The sequence below is a fragment of the Mesoplodon mirus genome (genome assembly GCF_964341445.2).
Source record: "Mesoplodon mirus genome assembly, chromosome: 2".
Taxonomy (NCBI): domain Eukaryota; kingdom Metazoa; phylum Chordata; class Mammalia; order Artiodactyla; family Ziphiidae; genus Mesoplodon; species Mesoplodon mirus.
Window position 1 is genome coordinate 14,725,446 of NC_138977.1, and position 18,942 is coordinate 14,744,387.

Below are 18,942 nucleotides of genomic sequence, written 5' to 3' on the forward strand. Positions count from 1 at the left end.
GACTTATTACCATCTCTCTGTTGGATAATAAATTAATAAAGAGAAAGAATATACTGGAGTTGCTTTCCACAGAGGAATTTTTTTGGAGGAAACATGCTGTAAGGTTTATGCACTACATATGTGAAACATTGTATGTGTACTACATATAATATGAAACATTCAAATAAAGAGTGTCTATTGACTCTGCAATTCCACTTCCAGGAATTTGTACTAAAGAATTACATGAGCAAGTGTACAAAAAAATAAGTACAAGAATATTCACTGCAGCAAAAAACTGGAAACAGTCTAAAAGTCCTTTGATAGGAGATTGTTTAATTATAATTATGCTACATTCATACAGTTATATGTTATGTAACTGCTAAAAATAATAATTCATATCCATATATAGTGACATGGGGACTTTTACTCCCCAAGTTACAAATTTCTGTTTTAATTTTCTAACTTAATTATTAATTGGAAATATATTTTTAATAGAAAAAAAGAGAAAATCAAACCCTGTCCTGAATTTAAAGTTTAACTCTGACATCTTTAACAATTAATGATATACAGTGAAGAGAACATAAAGTATGAATGAATCAAAAACTTCTAAGCACTACTGGAATCCTCTTCGTAATAAATAGAAAAAAAGTTAACGTTAAAGTGGCTATTTATTTTTTTTTTTATTTTTATTTTTTTTTGCGGTACGCGGGCCTCTCACTGTTGTGGCCTCTCCCGTTGCGGAGCACAGGCTCCGGATGCGCAGGCCCAGCGGCCATGGCTCACGGGCCCAGCCGCTCCGCGGCATATGGGATCCTCCCAGACCGGGGCACGAACCCGTATCCCCTGCATCGGCAGGCGGACTCTCAACCACTGCGCCACCAGGGAGGCCCTAAAGTGGCTATTTATTTACATCTTTCTGATGATACATTGACTTAGTGATGATGAAAGAAAAGTTAATGGTGATTTAGTTACTTTTCTCAGAATAGCTGATTTTTTAAAGTTTTTGAAAAAGAATGAATACTTGTGTCCTACCATGTTTAGCTTTGTATAAACTCATTTTCTATGTTTTTCCACTCCTCCATCCATTTTTAGCTCCCTATTTTTTGAGTTGGGTACAATATGGCCAATTAACACGTAGAATAGCTACCTAATAAGTACAAATGCATTGTGCTTGGAGCTGGTATAACATAAGGTCCCTGTTTACAATGGAATACCAATCTAACAACATTCAACTATTAACGGCATGCAAAGCTTACTAGCACAGTTAGGGACACATAGCAAATGTTAGCCATTTTATTAGGTAGCACAGTAAACATTATGTTTATAATAAATTACGGGAATAATAGGCAGTAAAAGTTTAGGCACTCTGAGAAGAATCAAGTATTTCTATTTCTTTTCCATCCTACACATTTACTGATACACTGCCACCTTCCCTCCCTATCCTAATCCTTATCACTGCTGAATAAAATGTCTGCATTTTGCCTCCAGGGACATTTGGCAAATGTCTGAAGACATTTTCATCTGTCACAACTGGCAGGTGGTCCTACTGGCATCTAGTGGGTAGAGATCAGAAATGCTGCTAAACATCCTATAATGCACAAGATGGCCCCTCACAATAAAGAAATATCCGACCCCAAATGCCAATAGTGCCAAGGAGGAGAAACCTAGTTGCATGCCATCGTGTCATGATAGTATGCTGGTTCACATGGAGAAAGAATTAAACTTTACTGACTCCCTCCCATGAGTAAGGAATTAGAGATAGTGCTTCATATATTTCAGTTAATTCTCACAATATTCCTGAGAACACTGAGGTTTAGAGAGAAGAAGCCATTCGCTCAGGTTGATAAGAGTAATGCTGGCTACTCTGACTCCACGGACTATGATTCGAATATCACTTGTCTAAGAGGCAGAATTGATTTTCCTTCTGGACTCACAACTTTATTTTAATACAGCATCTTTGCTCTAGGTCTCCTGAATGTTCAGGCTGGAGGCAGTCTACCCATAGCATAGCCTGAAAAGCAGAACAGCACTGTGACAATACACAAAACTTAAGGGAGTTCTTCCTGAGACAATCAAATGTGAAGTTAAAAATATGAAACAACGTTAATGCAAGTGGTAGTTGCTTTTTGTTTTGTTTTGTTTTAAATGTCTCCATTGATCAAGTTCAAAGGATAGAAAGAGAATAAAGAGATTCTCTCTGAAAGCTGCCCATAGAAAATACCACACTCACTAATGGTATGATAAAAGTATGTAGTACATATTTAAAATTAAGGTATATTGAAATGCTCCTTGAATGCTTTCATTAGTTTAGTCATTCATTAAAAAAATATTGAAACTACTATGTGTCAGTTACCAAAGATACCAAAGTACACATGAGTGACGCAGTACCTGTACTCACAGAGCTAACGGTTGTGATAGACTGAAAGCAATGGCCAAAAATTCTTTGCAACTCCACCTGACAAGAGGAAAAATCTATTTCTCCATCCCTTGAATCTCGGCAGGGCTGTAACTTACTCTGACCAACAGAGTGAGATAGAAGGGTGAGTTTTAAATGCAGACTTCTGGAGGCCTTGCAATGACCAACAATTCTGTTCTCTTGGAACACAGGTGCCATGTGAATAAGCCTGGGCCAGCCCACTGGAGGAGGAGAGGCCAATGGAGCAGTGAGGGGAAGTCCTAGCTGAGGGTCCGCTGGACCACACAGCACCTGCTGAGCAGCCAAAAGACTTCAGAGATCCCCAGAGCCAGGCAAGACCAGATGACCTAGACAGCCTCCCGAACTGGGAGAAATAACAAATGTTTGTTTCTTAGTTAGCTTTGTGGTGATTTTTTATGTAGCAAAAGCCAACTAATGCAACAGTTTAGTAAGTAGGAAGACAGGCAAAAACAATGCAACACGGTAAGTGTCATGGGAAATGGCAGGCATGTGGGGCATGGGTTAGATATCTTGGTGATTCAATAGTTACACTTTCTTTGTTAGGGTCCTATTTAGAACACCCTTTGTAGTCATTTTTACTTTATTGGCCTATTCAGTTTCCAGCTGAACAAAAGAAACAAGGACAAGAGGCAAAACCACCATGGTATAAACAGAAATAAAATTAGTACTGTTAAAACCTTCAAAATATAAATATTAATAAATTGCTGCTAGCTTTAAGCAGTGATACCATTATAAAACAATAATGTTTTTAATCCTTTCAACTCCCTACTATCTAACACCAAATTCATCATTCCTATGGCAACGGGCCCCATTGCTGACTTTCCAGGTTTTGCCAATATATCATTCTCTCAAGTACTCAGAGCCAAAAATTCAGTCAACTTTTTCTCCTTTTCCCTCTGCTTATTTCACACCCATCCAGTCAATAATCAATTTCTGTTGATCTTTTCTTTGTATTACTTCTTGTATCTGCCCCTCCTTTGCACTTTCCTTTCACTGTTACACCCTAGTTAAACATTCGTTGCCTTACCTCTGAATAATAATGGCCTCCATACTGTTCTCCTTTACTGTGGTATTTCTCCTTCCTTAAGCCTCTTTCACATTATTGCCACATTACTTACAAGACAAAGTCGAAAGCCCTCAACCATTCACCATATTATATTATAAGCATCACCTTAACAGGCTCTTAATGCTTAACAGGTGATGCTTTTCATATATGCTGAGTGGTTGAGGGCTTTCCACTATGTCCTAATACTACATCCCAACCAAAACCTTCTACAACAGGCAGACTGATCATTCAAAAAGGCCTTGCTCATTTGCATCTTGTATATTTATTCACAGTATGCCCTGCATCCTAAAATGCCATCTTTCCTACTTAAATATTACCCAGTCCTCAAGCCTCTACTGAAATCCAACATTTGCCAAGACACCCTGTATTTCCTCTGTAACCTACAGCTTTATAGTCCACATAAGGGCTATAATACTTGTGTGTATTGATGACTGCACACTCAACAACATACTGTTCTACTGCAATTTAACTTTATATATTTATCATCTTTTTAACTGGATATAGATGCCTAAAAATAGAGTTTTACTTCTTTGAATCGCCAAATTACTAAATAAGTACTTTAAAAAAAATTACCTTTGCATTAATGGTAAGAAACAGTGCAATTCCAGATTTGTCCAAATGTGGACTTTTAGTTTCAGTCATGACAGTAACAATTATTGAACTTGCCCCACTGCCATACTCAAATGTGAAGCTATACAAAATACTTGAAGCAATAATTTAAGACACTGGACAAGAGACAGTATAAGGCTGTATACCACAAGAGAATGGAAATACTTGAGGTGTGTTCCAAACTCACTTTTTGACTGAGGGCACGTTCCAAACCATGACACAAGGACGCAGAGCCCAAATAGAGAGCAGCAATCTCACAGGGGAGAGTATCAGAAAGGAGAGATACACAGAGAAGGAGGCTCATAAATCTCCATAGGGGTCACTTCTGGGCATTGGCCAAATATGAAACTGTGATAGTGCAGAACAAGATTCTGCAAAGCCTACTAGAAAATAGCTGCTGGGGATCCAAATCCAGGGACAGTGGGGAACAATGATAAGCTGAATTGAGATTCCAGAAGTTCCTGGAACTTCTGAGAGACACTGAAGTTCTAATCATCTAGGGTGAAGAGACATCACTTAACAATCTTAACATTCACTTGTGACCTCAGAAGACCATGCAATGGGAGTAAAGGATATACCCTAGAATAAGGGTTACTCTAAACTCATCTTAATAAAACCATGTGATCCACCAATAAATTTATTGCCCGTTACAACAAAATTCAACAGTCTTTAACAGAAAACAAAGATCCATACTCTCTACAATGGGGTATTCACAATGTACAACAAAAAATGACAAAACATGCGAAGAAGTAGGAAAATATGACTCAGAAGAAAAAATATGACACAAATGATGAAATTAGCAGCCAATGCCTTTAAAACTGCCAATAGTAATATGTTCAAGAATGTAAAAGGAAATATGGATATAATGGATAAACAGATAGGAGATCTCAGCAGAGAAAAGAAAACTATTAAAAAAGAAAAATAACCAATGGAAAATTCTAGACTGAAATGAAATTTCACTAGGTGTACTTATTAACATATTGAGCAATGTAGAAGGATCGATAAACTTGAATAATGGCCAATAAAAACTATTCAAGTGAAGCACAGAGAAAAAAGGCATAAAGAAATTAAGACACCTTCAGTGACTTATGAGACAACATGAAGTGGTCTTACATATGTATAATTTAGAATCCCAGAAAGAGAGAGAAGAGAGAAAAAATATTTGAAGAAATAATGGTGGAGAATTTTCCAAACTTGATTAAAAAAAAAAAATCAACCCATGACCCAAGAATCTCAAAGAAACCCATGTTGGATAAACACAAATAAAACCACAGTTAGTCATATTACAGCCATACTGTGAAAAACTAATGATAAGAAAAAAAAAATCCTAAAACCATCCAGGGACAAGGGGAAACAATGATAAGTATGATGGCTGACTTCTCATCAGAAACAATGATGAAAGTGCTGAAAGGAAAAAACTGAATCAATGAACAATTCTATATTCAGCAAAAATATCCTTTAAAAATAAAAAGTGAAATTGACATTTTTCAAAGAGACAAGAGCTGAGAGAATGTGTAGTCAGCAGGTCTGCTAAAAGATATGTTAAAGAAAGTTCTCCATGCTGAAGGGAAATGGTACTAGATAGAAACTTGGACCTACATGAAAGAATAAGAAACACTGTTATATATTCTTATATAACAGAATAAGAGGTGATGAATATGTGGGTAAGTATAAGACTTTTTTCTTGTTTGTTCCTCAAGAGAAACACTACAATAAATTTTGCAGTTTATAACCTATGCAGAAGTAAACTGTATAACAATAACAACACAGAGGAAGGGAAGAGGACAAATGGAAGTAAAACACTATCAAATTCTTACACTATATATGACATGTTACGGTATTAATTCATGGTAGACTCAAGGATGCATATTATAATCCCTAAAGCAACCACTTAAAAAAATAGCCGATGAAGGACATAAAATGGAATTTAAAAAGTAAACTTGGTTTATTCAAAAGATGGCAGGAAAGGAGGAAAAAATGATTAAACAACAGAAGGTACAAATGGATAACAATTACCAAGATAGTAGGCTTAAACCCAACCATATCAATAATTACATTAAATAGACTGAAGTCACCCATAAAAAAGTAGTGATGGTCAGATTGGACACAAAAGCAAGACTCAGGTATATGCTTTTCATAAGAATTACACTTTAATATTAAAGACTGAGCTAGTCTCAAAGTATAAAGATGGAAAGTTATACCAGTTACACCATGGAAATACTAAATATAAGAAAACAGGCTATACTAAAATATCATATACAGTACACTTCAAGAGAATGATTGCCAGGGACAAAGAGGAACACTTCATAAGAATGAAGGGTCAAATCATCATGGAGAAATAATGATCATAATGTGTATGTACATATTAACAGAGCTTCAAGATGCATGAAGTAAAAAGTGGAAGAACTAAAGGAAGTAGAAATATCCACAATTATAGTTAAGATTTTTAACACTCTTCTCTCCATAACTGATAAAAGCAAATCAAGAGAACATCAGTAATTTTCATAGAAAATTAAGGAACAACACCATCAACCAAATTAACCTAAGTGCATATACAGAACATTCCACCAATGACTGCAGACTACACATTCTTTTCAAGTGCACGTGGAACATTCACCAAGATAGACTATATGTTGGACCACAAAACAAGTCTCAATAAATTTCAAAGAAGTGAAAACATATAAAATATATTATCCAAACACAATGAAATTAAAAACCAAGACTAGAAAGATACCCAGAAAATCCTCAAACATATATGATTAAGTCAGGTATTAAACTGGGTGTGTGCCTCTTAGAATCAATAAACATAGTAAATATAACTTCATTACCCTGTATGAAAGAAGCATCTAAAGTCTTGCTGTACCTCGTCCACTGTAACCATGGAGGACAAGGATTTTTTAAAAGAAGTGATTAGAATGCATTCTAATGCTTTCTATAAGAATCAAATCTTTGCCTATGGTGTTTTCTTAATCACAGATGACTGAAATTTATAGGATCAAAATATATTTTGGACATTTTCTAACCATATTATAATTGTCATGTATATCAAATGGCAGATTCCATTCTAAGTAACATTTTTTTTGTTTACACTATAGTAGGATAAAATCTGGTGAATATAAATTTGTGTATCTAGAAAAGTTCTCTAAAGATTTATAGTAAATTAGCTAAACCTTTACATGTTAGAACTGATGTCACTCGTGGGAGATTGCTGCCTTCCACTTCCATATAAAAACCAATTCAATACACCTACTCAAAGTTTGAGGTCTTTCACTAAGGTGGCATTCAAAAGGGATTTGACTTACTGGACCTTGTTCTGAACTTTTTGCTTCCACATTTCTACTTCTACAGACTTCTTCCTCCCTAAAACTAGAGTACAATGGTGGGGGAGGATGTATGAATAGGCACAGCACAGAGGCTTTTCAGGGCAGTTAAATATACTCTTGTATGATAACCATAACGATAGATACATGTAATGATACATTTGTCTAAACCCACAGAATGCACACCACCAAGAATGAACTGCAGTGTAAACTCTGGATTTTGGGTGATTATGATGTGTCAATGTTGGTTCATCCATTGCAACAAACACACTGTTGTGGTCGGGGAACACTGATAACGGGGGAGACTATGCATGTGTGGGGGGAGGGAGTATACGGTAAACCTCTGTAATTTCCCCTCAATTTTGCTGTGAACCTTAAACTGCTCTAAAAAAAATAGTCGTAATAAAAAAATAGAGTATGACCAAATTTTAATTTCATGTCTGACCTTTGTCTTGAGGACCAATTTGGAGTATTTGTATTTTCAGATTGAGGAGGAGGAGACCTCGTGGATTATGAATTAGAGATTAATATACCTTTTTTTTTTTGGCCGTGCTGCGTGGCACGCAGTATCTTAGTTCCCCCACCAGGGATCAAACTTGTGCCCCTTGCAATGGAAGCGTGGAGCCCTAACTACTGGACAGCCAGGGATTTCCCAAGAGATTAATATTCTTTTGATCAAACATAGAGAAACTGATCACATTCTCTTAAACCTGAATATGATGACTTTAGTATGGATTTTCATTTTTACTAATTCTACAATATCAATAAAAATATATCCTTTATGTTTTAAGAGAAAATGATTCATCATGTGGGCCAGCAATACTTTGTTCTATGTATGTGGTGACAACTGGCCTGGAGGGAGAAAATGGTTTCCTTGAAGAAAGAATCACAACAAGCTTCCAATTACATACACACATAAATAATAATTTGCAAGCATCAAAATTAGGCCTTATACAGAGGGCCGATCAGTGCTTAATCTAGATATGAAGGCCTTTTCACAATGACCACGTCTATAGGTAAACCCTTCAATATATGCAGATGTCAGTGTACTGGGTTGGCCAAAAGGTGCCTTCGGTTTTTAAGTAAAAATAAAAGACACGTTTTTCATTTGCACCAAGAACTTTACCGAGCAACGTATTACCCTTTTGTTCCACTATCTTCTGCATTTTTCAGGCAGCTTCATAATTCCATCTTCCCAAAACTTTTTCTCTTTTTGAGCGAAGAACTGATCCAGTGCCTTTTACAGTCTTCCAGGGAATTGAAATTTTTTTCCATTAAGAGAATTTTGTAAAGACCGAAATAAACGGAAATCTGAAGGTGTAATGTCTGGTGAATACGACGGATGAATCAGAACTTCCCAGCCAAGTCGTAACAGTTTTTGCCTGGTCATCAAAGAAACACGCGGTCTTGCGTTATTCTGATGGAAGATTATGTGTTTTCTGTTGACTAACTCCAGATGCTTTTTGTCAACTGCTGCTTTCAGCTGGTCTAATTGGGAGCAGTCCTTGTTGGAATTAATCGTTTGGTTTTCCAGAAGGAGCTCATAATAGAGGACTCCCTTCCAATCCCACCATACATACAACTTCACCTTCTCTGGATGAAGACCTGCCTTTGGTGTGGTTGGTGGTGTTCATTTCACTTGCCCCACGATCTCTTCCATTCCACATTATTGTACAGTATAGACTTGTCATTGCCCATCACAATTTGTTTTAAAAATGGAACGTTTTCATTACGTTTAAGAAGAGAATCGCATGTGGAAATATGGTCAAGAGGTTTTTTTCCGCTCAACTTACGTGGAACCCAAACATCAAAGCGATTAACATAACCAAGCTGGTGCAAATCATTTTCAACACTTGATTTGGATATTTTGAGTAGGTCGGCTATCTCCCTAGTGGTATAATGTTGATTGTTCTCAATTAATGTCTCGATTTGATCGCTATCAACTTCAACTGGTCTACCCGACCACAGAGCATTGTCCAGCAAGAAATCTCCAGCACGAAACTTCGCAAACCACTTTTGACATGTTCGATCAGTCACAGCACCTTCTCCATATACTGCACAAATCTTTTTTTGTTTCAATTGCGTTTTTACCTTTCTTGAAATAATAACGCATAATAGGCCGAAAATGTTGCTTTTTTCTTTCCATCTTCAATATTAAAATGGCTACACAAAAATTCACCAATTTTGGGCTTCCCTGGAGGCGCTGTGGTTAAGAATCCGCCTGCCAATGCAGGGGACACGGGTTCGATCCCTGGTCCAGGAAGATCCCACATGCTGCGGAGCAACTAAGCCCGTGCGCCACAACTGCTGAGCCTGTGTTTTAGAGCCTGTGCTCCACAACAAGAGAAGCCACCACAATGAGAAGCCTGCGTGCAGCAACGAAGACGCAATGCAGCCAAAAATAAATAAATAAATTTATATTAAAAAAAAATTCACCAATTTTGATCTTTTTTTTTTACATGCACGCTGATATGACAGCTGTCACATACAATCTATTGTACAATCTATACATCAATTCTGATGCGAATACTTCTTTCTCCCATGTCTCTTTGTCACTGATCTTACCTGCTCGGCAATAAACAAAATATCTACTCAAACTCATAAATGATAAATTAATGTAAAAATTTGATTTTTAAATATTTTCACTTACATATTTTGTTCGGTGAGGAAAATCTGAAATAAGCTGCCCTTAGGGCTTTTAACAATAGGAGAGTTAGTTCCTACTTGTGTAAAGCTCATTATTAGCACCTTGAAGTAATGAATTCATTCAGTCAACTCTTGATTGTTATGCAGATGAATGTGAGTCACGGAATCAACATTTACGTAATCCAAAAGTCATTAGTGAAACCTTTTAAATGAGACTGAAGGGTAGGAATCTTGACTAAGAAGGAGCAGAAAGGGGGCTTTTGCTGTGCTGGTTACGTTCTATTTAATGTTAAGTGTGTTCACTTTGAGATAATTCATTAAAGCCATAATCTTATGATTTGTGTCCTTTTTTGGTTATGTGATTCTTCAATTTTAAAAAGACTAATATAAAAAGAAAATATTTTAAACTGAAAACATTAAATGATCTAATTAGCTCCATGAAATTATGGATTTGTCTTGTTCAGCACTGTATTCCCAGTGTCTAGAACCTGGCACATAGGAAGGACTCAACATGTATTCAAATAAATTAACGGTTAAAAAAAAAATCCTACTATGCAAAAGTACAAGAGCTTATGTAAAGAGCAAAGTTTCCCCACACCACCTCCCAACTCCAATCCTGCTTTTCCAAGTGATCAACTTTTTAACACTCTTAACTTTCTCTTTTTGGTTTTCCCGGGGGTTCTTTTCATATCCCTAAATACTATGTTTATATCTTTTTTCTTAATTGATCAATTTTAGACATTGTGTTCTTGCTATGACAGATGAGGATTCAGCTCATACGACTACCACTTCCCTATCTTCTTCCTCCAAATATAATTATAATTAGTGAGACCTTGAAGCAATTTACAATCAAAATGCTGAATTTGATATTCAATTTCTGTATCATGTGTGCCTTAAATTGCTTTGGAGATATGAACATGAGTTCATAGTAGAGAATGATTAATAACGAAAAGATGCAACCCCAGAAACACCTGGACGTCAGAAAGAAGCTAGACTGGGACCATAAATGATAACTTATAATCCAAAAATGGACAGTTCCTCATATTATCATATTGATAATCAAGAACTGTCTTTGTACTTTCTTACATGAATTTTCCTTAAGTTGACCTATCTCAATATGGCAAGAAAATCTGAAGTCTTCCAAATAACACTATTATATCAAAGCAACAAATAATTTTAGAGGGAGATGCTCATTTAGTCTGTCTCATTTTTTTTTTTAAGGGAGAAAATGAGACCCAGAGAAGTTAATTAACTTGCCCAGAGTCACATAGCTTAATCAACAGCAGTCTATCAATATTTTGTCTAGTTATTTACTTATTCATTTGGCAAACTTACTGGGTGCTGTGCTGATAAAAAGTAAGATAAAATCCCTTCCCTCAAGATATTTTCTGTCTAGAAAGCATAAGAAGTCAAGAGCCCATGGACTGGGAGCACATAAATCTTTATGGGAAGGTCAGGGAGAATGGACAGAGAAATGGTGATGTGTACACCATGCCTGAAGGTTGAGTAGTCAGCACAATGGCTAGGAAGGAGAGCACACTCCTCACACAGGGAATGCACATGCAGAGGCATTCAAAGTGAGAAAATATGGCAGATAGGAACTGAAAATTGATATGGATGACTTGAGAAATAGGGGGTGGGTGAGGAGCAAGGGTGGGAGGTGATGTGTGCAGGAATCAGCTTGTAAAGACAATGGAGACATTTCAGAAATATAAAGATCGTGATGTGATCAGATCTGCACTTTAGAAAGCTGACTTTTATGCTGGAATGAAGGATGGAATAGAAGCAGGAGATTATGCATCAGGAGCGAATCAAAAACATGAAAGCTAGAAATTCAATGAGGAAGGGATGAATTCTGGAGATGAGAGGAGGCTGAATTGATAGAATTTGGTGATGGACTGGAGGAGATAAGTGAGTATGCATGAAGAATGGGTTTCTAGATTTCTGGCATGGGAAACCTACTGAATGGACCACAGTGGGCTAACAACTGTATCCCCTAAATGTGCTGGGAGGAGCAATTTGGTGGGTGGGAATGATGATAAATTTGATATTGGCATACTGACGGGGACATCCATGTAATGATACTTAAGTGCCTCAGCAATAAAATTATTGTTTTCTGTGGCTTGCAGAATGAATGGACTCCTTCAGTTTAACACATATTTACTACGCACAGCAAAACTGCCCCCCCCCCCCGCAGTCATCCATCTATTTCAACTTGGACTAATTCCTATTTGGCTATTATGTTAGACTTTTCAAGAGAAATAGGATACTTTCCCTGCCCATCATAAAAAAGCACTTCAAAGTAAATGACTGATAAGGCAATGTTTTAAAATAGGAAGTATTAAAATCTTCCAAGGTGTGCTTGTTAAATTTAGTTAAATGTCTGAAACGGGAAACTGGGTAAACACATGGATAAACTATAAAGACATTATATCAAATAAATGCTATGATATAGCAGGAGAGCAAGGAAGTGCATTTAACTGTTATCAGATACCACGCTTTTGATTTTATAATTTCCCAAGTGTACCGAGGTCTGCTTAACACAACTGACTTAAGAATGTGGGGGGAATGACTATTGATTTCAATTAATCAAAAGTAGGATAAGCCACAGTGAAATGTCCACAAAACAGTTCTATTCAAGGACAACCTCTCACTCCTTTCATTATGACCCTCCTCTTCTCATCCATGATATACAGAATTTATCCTTTTCTCTGAATTCTGATTCACTTTCTAGATTATTTTTCTTTTCCACATTCAGGTCAAAAACAAAGTTCAAGACCTGATTTTTTAGAGAACTCTCCCCTAAAACTTTATCTATGCTTTCATTATCCTTTGTTTTGGCCAAAGTTTTCAACATTAAATTTAACTTTTAGTCTTTACCTTCGTGTTTCTTCCTTTCTACCTTAAATGTCCTCTGTATGAACAGCCATTCATACTCCTTCCATCCTTCCACATTGTCTTTAACTTTATAAATCATACAGGTGGCTTATATTATTCAGAGAGCATTATACTAGATGCTGTAACTTTTTAGGGATTCTTCTCCTCTGACCTCACAACCACACCTAGCCCCCACTGAAAAGAAAAATACACTTTATAAATCAAGTCTTAATGATCAAACACCAATAAATGGTTATATCTTAGAAAATAAACCTATACCTAAGGTAAGAACTGGTAGATAAAGTTCTTCAAACATCAATAAAACATAAGTCAGGGATTCATGTTAAAACACTAAAAAAAAAAAAGTCATTCTCTCCATTCCTAAAATTCTTGTCTTGGAAGGCATATTTTCCAGGACAATTAAGCAATTTATTTTCACTATTTAAATGAACTGCAGGCTTGAACCCAGAACTGATGAATAGGTAGATTGATTAGGGAATTTGTCATCACTTCTAATTTATCTTTTTTCAAGCTTAATATTATTAGAATTGATTTCTGGAGATAAAAATGAAGGATACGTATGCCCCGACAGTAAAATATACTGTGATATGTTTAGTAAAACCACACAATAAATAATAATAAAAATGATAATTTTGTAAAATAACTGCTATTTTGACAAACAAAATTCATTATAGCAATCAAGTTATTTATTTCATGTTAATTAAGCTCTCTCTATAGAGGTGTGCTTAACTTTATGTAGGTTTTGTATTTTTTTAATTCAAGTTAGCAAAAAAAAGAAAATCTCATGTACAAATGCTAGTGAGCCTCATATATCAAAAGGCTTAAACCTAAGAAAAATCGAAAGCTTTATTTTCCAGTATGAAATGTTTGAATGGTCCATACGTTTTTTGATTCACACAGTGAAGACTGGGACAACATTAGAGCTCTGTGTTTTCGTTTATGCCCAGAAGCTGTAGACTGAGCTGATTATGTAATGGAACACAGCAAAATTTATCGTTCTCTCCAAATCTTCTCACAGGGAAGCTATACGCAGAGTACTTGGATTATTTTATTATTCTAACTAACAAACACTGCTGCTATTCACTTTTCAGGGTACTTTTCAACAATGACAGCTTTACAATGTACTTGTTACATAAGTAAACATTTATTTTCTTCCTCAGTTTGTTGGCAGCAACAAAAATGATTATACATATATGTATTTGTAAACAACTTTTAAAATTAATTTTTAAAACTTGAATGTGTGTTTGTTAAGTGATTTGAAGAGAGGTCAGGGTCAGAACCAGAACTAATTAAGTCCAAAGCTGAGTGGACTGAAGTTAGGAGTTTTCAGTAAAATGATTCTGACTCTCCCTGAGGGTATGATACCAGGCCTGGGAGTGTTGGCATTGTACCCTTTTCCAGTGTAGATGGTATATTTCATTTCATAAATTGTGTCCACAGAGAATAAATGCTTAGATTCAGAGTTCCAAGGAAAATTTTCTGAAAATGCTACAAATAAGAAATAACGAACAAAACCCTCCTGTGATGAGGCCCCAGGTTTTATAGTGTTGCAAAATCATTAAAGTATGAAGGTGGAAAGTATAGTAAAGGTTGCCTGCTGGTTCCTGAGGTTTTCCAGCTATAAACTTTTCCCCCCAATTTTTTATAGGTCCTAAGTATTTTATTCCGGATGTTATAAATATTTTGTTTTTACTTTTTGATTGATTAATTTCGATAGGCTTTAACAATCTTTGGATTACAAAGCAGTGCCTGCAGCATCAGTCAGGCTCCATCAGTCAGAACTTTTTTCATAGCTTAAAGAAATCATCTATAGATTAAATTCATTAATATCTGTCAAAGTATGGGTCAGAATAAAAGCTGGTTATAAGATTTTTGGCCTAATGGTGAAATGTAAGTGAACAGTAATAAGCCAATTTGTCGTAGGGAATTAAGCCATCCATTTCATTATTCTAATTTCAAAAACAGGCAACAAACCAAAGCAGATGAAACTTGTACTACTGATAATTAAATCTATTACTGCAAAAAATATAAAAGAATAACAATGAATTGATTTCCTAAAAAAATTTAAAATATGATGATAAAATTTTTAAATACAATGATTTTTTATGATTAATATTGTAAATTTAACAAATATTTTCATCCATAATCTACACTCTTGAAGAGTCTATACTCTTTAACAAATCACACTTTATATCACTTTTGTGTAAAACTGTTAGGGTTTAAATATTTTTATAGTGAAGCAGTGAGATTTCATTTCACAACTTATTTTCTGAACTATTAGCTGATATTCAAGGGTAGCCTCACCGGAAAATATGAAAGCATATTAATTTGCACCCAGGAACCCTCTCTAAAACAACAGAGACCAAAGGTATGAAACAAAGCCATCACTGAGAAAAGAATGCTACTTTTCTTCATCTAACAGTGAAGCACTGGATACTCATTAATGAAATATTGCAAAGATAAGTGTCTTGGTAATATTACCCTAACTATTAACTCTACCAGATTATCTGGTTGCAAATATTAATTTTTTTTAATTAAAAAATGTTCAAGGAGCCAAACTGACTTGCTAAACTATGTCACAAGTCCCAACTTTCCTCTCTGAAGATGAATGAATGCCTCTATCTTTAAAACCCTTAAGGTCTCCTAAGCAGTGACAGGGTCAACTCAAAGGGGTATGTATGCTTCTGATGATTTACCTGCTCACCTCCAAGAACACTGTAGGGGAATTCAGTATTTATGGGAGATACGAGAGAGCAAATGAGAAGCCATTCTCAGAAAGCAGGGTCAATTGCTTCAGTATGGTTTGCTGGTCACCAAGGAGCTGTCAATTAACTCTGATCAGACATAAATGTAGATGTAGGAGCAACACATCTAAAAGTGTCCCCCAGCACGAAAATTCTGTTCCTTCTCCTCCTCCTTCTCTTCTTAAAACATAAAACGATCGTGCCACCTTGTATGATTCATATTATAAACAGAAAACCAATCAGCCAAACGAAACAACCTTCCTACTAAAAGTAAGGGAAATTAATGAGAAATTTTGCATAGCCATTGATTCTTATATATCCACTCCTGTTAATGTGATTGCTGTTCAATCTGTAGACTAGAAGAGCATAACCTGAATATCTATTCTTATTGGTTAAACTAGTCGGCCTTTCCAGATACATTTTCTGCTGCAGTCATTTCTATGCTCAGAACAGCACTTCTACTAATAGGTTCTAAAAAAGAAAAAGATATTTTGACTACTTTATCAAAAATCTATATAGAAACGCAGATATCATTTTTAAAATTTATTGTTTTAAAATGTCAACTACTGTTCTTACTTCTCCCAAGTTCAAACTAATTGAAGGTTATGAAGTAACCACTTCCCCCAGAAGCCAGAACTTTCACCTCTTCTGAACAGGGGAATACCTCTCATAAATTAGGTAAAAAATAAGGGCTTGCTGATTGAATGATAGTCCAAGATTCCTGTGGCTGCCAATTCCTCATAAAGACCTTCCATCTACCACAGTGAGCAATCCCTGAAAGTCCAGGTAGTAACTTACTTCATCAATTATCTGGAAGTCTGAAAGCAGCGGTAAAAACAGCCTGCATAAATATTAGTTTCTCAACTAGCATCAATTTGTTCCAAGGAACATGACGAGAAATGTGAGGACTGTGATCACTAAATCTAAAATTCTGTCTATTTCAGACTAACTGAGCTTTTACCAAGTGCAAGTCAGTCATTACAGATGATCTTGTTTAAAAAGTAGCAGTAAGAAGGAAGTGCAAAGATCAAAGGAGTGCTTACAAAGGGGAACAACTATTTTTGTACATATACTCCAGTATTTACTAGCGGGGTTTGAAAACCGGGCATTTATTCAGCCCATGTGAATGCCAACTGCAGAACACAAGATAAAATTGAAAGTTCAAAACAAATAGATTTTCAAATCACCACCAATCCCTAATTGGATTATATAGAACTTTCTTTAAAAAGTCTTTCAAACAAGGTTAGAAGTGGTTTTCTATTCACGGCAAGCAGTATTTCGGTCCAGTAGGCTGTGGCCCAGGAAGACATTTTATCTAAATAAGCTCCAGAGGGCTTTGAGGAGTTGCAGGTATCAATGTGGATGAGTAAGTTCAGGAGATCTCATGTTTCCATTTATCATATATGTTCTTCTCACTTTAGCAATTTAATTACATGATAAATTAATCTCTTTTTATTTCCTGTCTTCTCAAGTTCAGAAGCTCAAAAAGATACTCTGCTTTAAGTTATTTACATAACTTCTTTAGTGCATCAAACAGTAAATGGATTCATCTCTAGAAAGCACAATGTTAAAATCAGGAAAACAGCATGCTTCAGCTGAGGGCTTTATTTTAATCAGATTCCCATTTAAAGTTTTAGCAACAGGAGTGCAATTTAAACTACTCAGGAATATTCAATTGAGGTATTTTGCTAGAAAAATAAGCACTGAACATCTTGATCCTAAGCTTTAGTGTTTACCAAAGATCACCAGTCTGTAGAAGAACATTTCTATGCCAGAGCCATTAAATGTCTTAGTAATACCACAGTCATTCTCTCAGATTATGGGCTTTATAACAAAATCTTTAAGTTAAATATAGTTATTTAGTTATCTGCAATACTGAAAAACCCTACTTAGCAAAGTCCATGAAAACCTCTTAAATCTTGATAATCAAAGCCAAGCAACCAACCAATCTTTGTACAAATTTCCTAATTTACTACGGTAAATTAATGAGAAGTTTTATGTAGCCATTGATTCTTACACACCACTCCTGATAATGTGATTCCTGTTCAACCTACATACCAGAAGAGCATAATCTGAATATTTACTCTATTGGTTAAACTATCCTACATTTCCAGATACACTTTCTACTGGAGTCATCTCTCTGCTCAGAACAGCACGTCTACCAACAAGTTCTGAAGAAGCAAAAGATGGTATTTTGACTACTTTATCAAAAATGTATATGGAAGCTCAGATATTTTTTAAATTTATTATTTTAAAATGTCACGATAGGCTTTGTTTATATCATTTTTGTTTTCGAGGTCATGCACAACACATGGTACCGTTGTCCAACTGTTTTACATAATCAGGGTGTCTAAAAAGTGCTCTAAGTGGGTAATTTCGCTCTCAAACGCCAGGCAGGCCCTGTAGGATCAGTACCAGGCCCTCCTTATCTTTTGAAAACTAAGGTACAGGTCCTATAGTAGGTGAGCATATCCTGTCCTGGTTGGTTGGGGTGTGTGTGCGTGTGTGTGTGTGTGTGAAGTGGGGGGCTTCTTTTGGAGGTAGGAGACCAGGAATAAGGCTGTCCGGTTCAATCTTGGGGAGCTGGGGAGGGCTTCCCAGCCCAGAGGACTGACATGCACTTCTGCTTTCATTTCGTGGAACGCCCTTAGGTGAAATCTGCTTCTGCACTGCACCAACCACCTTCCCCTCACTCCTCCGCGCCCAAGCGCCCCTCAGCCCTCAAGGCCCGACTCCCCGGCAGGGGGAGGGGAGGTGGGGATTAAAAAAAGTTTGCGCGAGTTCCCCTCCGCGCCGCGTTCCCGCCCCGCGGAGGGACGGGGGAAAAAGAACGGCCCGGGCGGGCAGCCGCGGCCCTCCGGCCGACCGGCCCGTGCTTAGTCCGGGGGTGCCTTTCCGCCCTCGCGCAGAGCCCATGCGCCTCTCCGCTACTGTCAACCTCTTCCTCCGGTCTAGCCGAGCGGTTAGCGCAGGAATGAGGAAGTCTGAGCGGGGCCGGACGGGGTGCGGGGCGGGTGGGTGGCGGGAGTCGGGCCGCACTTCGCCGGCGCGGCCCCCGCTTGCCCGAGTCTGGCTTACCCTGCTGGCGGGTCCGCGCTCGGTCTCCCTGCGCCTGTGGCTCCCGCTCCGGGGCGGCGCGGGCCTGGGGGCCGGGGAAGGAAGAGGCGGCGGCCGACCGGAGCCGGAGCGGGTCGGCTCGGGTCCGGGCGGGCGCGCGGTCTCGCCGGGCCAGTCAGCGCAGCG

General features: G+C 37.2%; 1 protein-coding gene across 6 annotated transcripts in view; it reads right to left on the reverse strand.

Moving 5' to 3' along the window:
* NFKB1 (nuclear factor kappa B subunit 1) overlaps nt 1-18,942 on the reverse strand; it is a 133,635-nt gene that overhangs the window by 104,179 nt on the left and 10,514 nt on the right. For 4 of the 6 annotated variants that reach the window (XM_082605707.1, XM_082605709.1, XM_082605708.1 and 1 more), the window contains exon 1: nt 18,778-18,921. The exons of the other annotated variants lie outside the window; for them this stretch is intronic. The gene's annotated coding sequence lies outside the window, so the exon portion shown is untranslated. Of the gene's footprint in view, nt 1-18,777; nt 18,922-18,942 lie in introns of those variants that run through there. 6 annotated transcript variants of the gene reach the window in all.